Source organism: Mirounga angustirostris, unplaced genomic scaffold (genome assembly GCF_029215605.1).
Source record: "Mirounga angustirostris isolate CCGP_5_RB_7025 unplaced genomic scaffold, mMirAng1.0.hap1 SCAF_2, whole genome shotgun sequence".
NCBI classification, from domain to species: domain Eukaryota; kingdom Metazoa; phylum Chordata; class Mammalia; order Carnivora; family Phocidae; genus Mirounga; species Mirounga angustirostris.
Window position 1 is genome coordinate 80946066 of NW_026991710.1, and position 6000 is coordinate 80952065.

General features: G+C 48.2%; 1 protein-coding gene across 1 annotated transcript in view; it reads left to right on the forward strand.

The window, feature by feature from the left end:
* The window catches only part of LOC135363533 (uncharacterized), a 217677-nt gene that overhangs the window by 112306 nt on the left and 99371 nt on the right, over nt 1–6000 (forward strand). The window lies entirely within an intron of this gene.

Consider the following 6000-nt stretch of genomic DNA (forward strand, 5'->3'; position numbering starts at 1 on the left):
AGTAACTTTTCAGAAAACTCTCTGGTTTCTGATAATTTAACCCTTTCAGGTTAAGAGAAAAATGGACAGTTAGATAGTGCTTGTTTATTTAATCAAGGCAGCCAGCTGAAGCAAACAATTCAAGCCAAAAATTCACTTCATTTTTTGTAGGAAAGTATAGTTTTAAATTATAACTGACCCTCTGTTAGGAGAAAGGCATGGATTTCCACAGGGAAAAACTGAGCACTGAGGACAAAGTCTCGAGTTCACGAGCACTGTAATCACACATCAGGATCACAGAACTCGCATTTTAAAATCCGATATAATTTATTGCACATTATTTCACATTCTACTGCTTTGCTTACTTTTTGTTGGTTTGTGGTTACTTGCATACATCAGTAAAGTTTCAGAAAAACTATAATTGTAGAAGGACAATTATTTAATGCAGGAAGGATAAACCATTGCATTGGCGGATTGGAAGACATTTTTTAAAGTTCTTATATTATCAATTTAATTATGCATTTCTATGTAGTAATACTCATTCTATGAGTAATGTCTAACATTCTTGCCAAGAATAGTTTGAAAGGACTTTGTTAAAAGTATGTCAGCTAAATCACTATGGGTATATCACTGCTAATGGTGTCGTTCACACGTTGTGAAACATACAACTCCATATTTCATTCTGCCCCCAAATTAGGTCATTGCAAAATACCGTTATTAAAACTGCAAATTGCGGGACAAGGAGATGGAGATGAGAACAAAGCAAAAGGAAGACACCAATTCCTTTTTGGAAAGCATGATTGGGATAGGACAAAATAGAGTAGGAAAGCTGAGCCCTTTGAAACGGATACTTTTTTGTGGGGTGTGTGTTAATTCCATTTAAATATAAATGACTAATAAAACTTGGGCTAACCAGTCTGCTCTGTACTATCCCCGGGTAGCGTCTATGCTCTCTAACCTAATTGTACAGAGGTTCCCTTGTCTTCTGACTTCATACACAAACCATGATGATTACTTCAGTTTTACCTTTTCCTTTTCCCAGAAAATCTTGTTGCAGTCATAAAAAGGGAATGTTTGATGCAAAGACGCCTACTTTATAATTATTTGTGGTTATTAACAACATAGTAATTACGGAAATGCCTTTGTTGGAAGTTACCCACCAGGAGCCGCAAATCCGTGGCACACCCCCCCGGGCTGCCTGGGCTCGGAGGAAGGTCGATCCCTGCACCTTCCAGACCCAAGCCCTGGGGAGGAAAGCGAGGCCGGGCGGTCACTGTTCACTCAGACCTGAGAAAAGTCGCCAGGGTAGCCGCACCTCTTACTTTTGGTGGAAGGTTCCCCTAACTCCAGCTTTCAGGACTTGGGATGGGCGCACACATCGCGACTCTCCCTTTCGTACTGTGGGGCACTCTGCGAACACACCCCCAGTCACCTCTGCGCGCTCCCCCGGAACCCGCTCAGCCCACAGCGCACCCCAGCGGCCGAGCGGCCTCCTTCCAGCGGCGGCCACTTAGCGGCCGGAGAGCTCGCCAGTTGCCTCCGCCGCCGCCTTGGAATCTGGGGACCCGACAGACGGCGAGACCCAGCCTCCGCCCGACCCCGGCGAGGCCGCGCGGCTGCTGCGCCTGCCCCACCCGCCGCACCTGGGAGCGGTGATCACCAGGAGAGGTGGGGCGTGGCGAGCGGCTGGCCGGGCGCCGGAGCAGCTTCGCCAAAAGCCAGCCGGACCGGCGCAAGGCGGAGGGGGAGGGTCTCGGGGCAGAGGCCGGCTCCTCCGAGGGAGAGACCCCAGCTGGGGTGGAAAACGGCACAAACCAGCTGCACAGACGCTGGGCGCGGATCATGGAGCGGGCCAGCCCCGGCTCCGGGGAGTCGAAGCTGCAGCGGGACCAGGATTCCGTGGAAGCGTGGCTGGATGATCACTGGGACTTTACCTGCTCTTACTTTGTTAGGAAAGCCACCAGGTAAGAAGAGGACCCCTGGAAGACCCACCCGGGGCGCTGAGAGTGACCTGGGGGCTCATCTCTCTCCCTTACTGAATTTTCCTCTTCCTTTACCATTAAACGACCTCGGTTCCCAGGCCCTTTGCTTTTGAAGTAGGTCTTTGGTCCTGTTAGGGTGTAGACACCTCGACTTTATGGCTAGTACAGTCGAAAAGCCCAAGCGTGGGATTCGATCCAACTTGCTCAAAAAGTTCAATGCAAAAATGTACATGTGGACCCCCCCCCCACACACACACACACAGCCCGGCTGCCCCGGTATTCCCTGAGAGCAAGATTATTTACATACATCCGCGCTCACGGGCCTTCCCCCAGCCCTTCTTTAGCCTCCTAGTCCCCCTAAATCTCCTCAGCGAAACCAAAACAGTTTTGAGCCCCTTCCCTGCGGCTCCGGAAGCACCATTTCCAACTCGGTCCCAGCAGCTCCGCTCCTCCCCCGTCCCCCCTCGCCCTGGCCCTTGGCGGGCGGGGAAGTCGGGGTAGGGGCGAGACCACGAGGAGCCCAAAGGCAGCAACATGCCGGAGTCTTCCCAGAGTAAGCGCTGTCGCCTTTTGCCCCTTTCCAGTCCCTTGCTTGGCCCGGCGCTTCCTTTCACTCTCTCTTGCTCCCAAGGCGGCGCCGCTGAAAGGGCTCCGCAGAGGGGTTCGCGGCGCGCACACAAAGGGCGCTGGGGAGGCGCGGCGGGAGCCGACAGCGGGGCGCTGACGGGTCCCGCGCAGCCCCAGCCGACCCCAGAGGCCAGCTCTTCCCGGTCGAGAGCCAAGCGCCGGGCGGCCGCTGCCGAGGGCGGGGAGGAGGGTGCCTGTCCTTTGGGAGGTGGCTGCCCGGGGGGCAGTTGGGGCGCGCGTGGGAAAGGCTCCCGTAGAGTTGGGGAGGAATTGAGGTTGAAGCCGAGGAAGGAGGGGCCGGAGCAGAGAGTGGAGGCGGGCGGATGCCCTGAAGCCTGAGGAGTTGGTGAGAAGCCGCTGCGCGGGCAAAGGCTTCTACACGCGGACTCCGACTGACTCCAGGACGCGCCTCTTTGGAGAAGAGTCCCGGACCCGCCGCCGCCGCCGCCGCCGCCTCCAGGCAGCGGCCGTCGGGCAGCCGGCGCTGGCTGCCTTGGCCGCCAGGAAAGCGCACTCAGGGCGGTGATGGTGGAGCGGCCGGCCGAGGCTCGGCGCTGGGCTCCCCCCCGCCGGCGTTCGGCCTCCGCTCTGCCGGGCGCTCCCCGCCAGGGGGCGGCGCAGCGCGGAGCGAGCGGGCTGCGGCGGGCGGCGGCCCGGTGGCGGGGTCGGTAAGGGAGCAGGCTTGGAGTCACCGCCTCCCCTGGGCACGTCGTCGCCCCCCGGCGCCTCCCGGAGTCCAGAGTCTGCGGAGGCCGCGTGGTCTGCACTTCGACCTTCCTATGTTTGCTGTGTTGCCCTTTGGAGACAAAACAAGGTAGTCCCTTCAGCATCCCCCCACTTGCCACTTTACCTTGGGGGCGCGGGGCTGGGTGCTGGCTGGGGGCGCCCAGCGGGGGCGGGGGGGCAGAGGGATGCTTCATTGAAAATGGACTGTCTGATATTTTTGTCTTCCTTTATTCTCTTACGGTGTATTCCTTTGGGATTTTAGAAGGGGCTCTTTTTAAGGCAGTTTCTCCTAAACGAGTTTGTGTCGATTTCATCCCTTTCGGGGGTTTTGGACCGAGGCGATAGCTTAGGGCAAATCTTATCTCTTCTGTTTAATTACTCCGCCCTCCTTTTAAAGTCCTCTTTCCCCGCTTTGGCTGTCTTCCTTCAAAATCTGAATCTGGAGCAACCAGAGGATAAACCCTGAAAAGAAAAGTGGTTTCTTTTCAAAGGACAGTTTCCTGCGAGTTCGGGGTGAGGCACGAAGGCCATCTAGATCTGGAATTATTGATTGTTGTGGGCCCCCAGTTTTCAAAGGTCACCTGCTACTCCGAGGCCATCTGTCCCTAGTTTCCTTTCACCCTTGCACACTTCCACTTTTCTGCCCCCATTGAATGGGGAGCGGGCAGGAGAGCTGGGCTGATTTTTTTCAGTGTGTCAGGCTGTTCTTTGGAGATGTTCTGTAGGCAGATTATTAGTTGAAAGAAAAAAGTGATTTGTCTTACAAATCAACATCAGTGTCCTCTTCTTTTTTTCCTTCTCTCCCTTTAAACACAGAAACTTAGGATAGTTTGGTGATCTTTTTAAGTAGTCATACATAAGAACACTTCACTCAGAGCCTGCCAAATCTTTGAAAGTAACATTTTATTGGAAGTTAAATGGAAGGGGTTACATTTAATTTTCTTTTCACATTACCTTTTCTCCCAAGTAGCACAGGATTACAGTCCTCATTTCTCAAAGTTACACTTTTCTGTGTAAAATTCAGATCATCTGAAACTCTATATAAAGACTTTTTTAGTTACGGTTTTTATATTATAGTTGATGTTGACAATAGGCTGACCACTTTCTATGACATGTATGTGTATATATATTCTTATATATTTCTAAGAGTTTATGTTGAGTAAAACTTGGAAAACGAAAGTGTAAAATATTTAAGAGTAGTACAGGCCCTCATTAAGTATAAAGTGCTGAAAGTTGTCAGTTTAAAGAATACGATCTAAGAGCTTGTGTGTAGTCAGAGGTTCCTGTTTGGGCTTATATTTGGTGGCATTAACTAGAGATTTAAGATTGAGAGATTAGACAGTAGTTGATTATAAAAATTCCAAACTTCTAAACCCAGTGTGATTCATATGGTTGTGGTAAAAACTTATTGCAGACATTTTAACTTTATAGCTAGGATTTTTTTTTTTTTCTTTTAACTAGAAGCTGTTACTCTGCTTTTATCCTGTTTGTTACACTCTGTAAGTGTAAAATGAGTACTGTGTGTGATTCAGGACCCCATGAGACAGTTCTGTAGAAACATTTAACATGTTTTTAAATTTAAAATAAATTTGGATTCACTTAGATTGGCCATCTGTGCCGGTAAACAGGCATGTTGATGGAACTACTTCCATGCATGACATTCATGCATGCTTTTTTATCCTATTCCCAAACTGAATGATCTGTACTCAGTAGTAGTCACTGAACAGAATGAAGGTTTCTGGCATCCCTAAATTCTCATTTAAATACCCGTGAATTTTGGTTGACCTTGAAAGCAGTTCGGCTGCTATATTACATTGTTTCCTATAACTATCTTCAAATACAGAGCTAAGCACCTAGTTCAAAGCTACAAGCTTGGAGCATAGATGCTTTTTAGTAATCACAGCCTGTTTATGTGAATTTGAGTGTCAGTTGAACAATTCAGAACATAATCTATTGGCATAAAAATTAACTGGAGACTAGTAAACTACAACATATGGAAACTCCCACCCTCACCATTCTAGACAACTTTGCAGTTCTACCCGCCTGAGATACTACTGTGTTAATTAAGGGCTCTAATCTTCATGCATTTGCAAATGAAGGCTTCCGGGTGCTAATGCCACTTTAACAGCTGTTGTTATTCTTGACAGCATATTAAAATAATGTTACCTTTCATTAGTTACTAATCATTTCTGCCATTGTGGGTTATGTTTTAGATCATTTAGTATTGTAGGGGTAACGTGATTGACTTCTTATTGCTTTGTTTTGTACTAGGCAAAAGCTTGAGAATATTTGACATATAATGGAAATAGGAGTTACTAATGAGGACCAGTTTGACCGCTTGGATCAAAGTCCAGAAACCGAAGTTTTACACTTCCATGTAACTTTCTATGAGAGACTTTTTACTTGACACTGCAAAACTGTGCTGAATTAGTTGACATTCTGGGTCCTGTGTTTGAGACTTTTTTCTTTTCTCTTTTCTTTCTTTCATATTTTTTTCTTATCTCTAAAAGCTGTAACATTTTTATTGGCAAGATATTTGTATTAAAATCAGATGATGGATATAAAATAAATATTGCCATCCACTTTTTAAAAACACTGTTTCTGTAATTACATAGGAATATCGTTTTCAGTTTTCAAACAAATGATTTGTTAAGCATATTTTATTAAGCTGTCAGTAGTGTTGAAG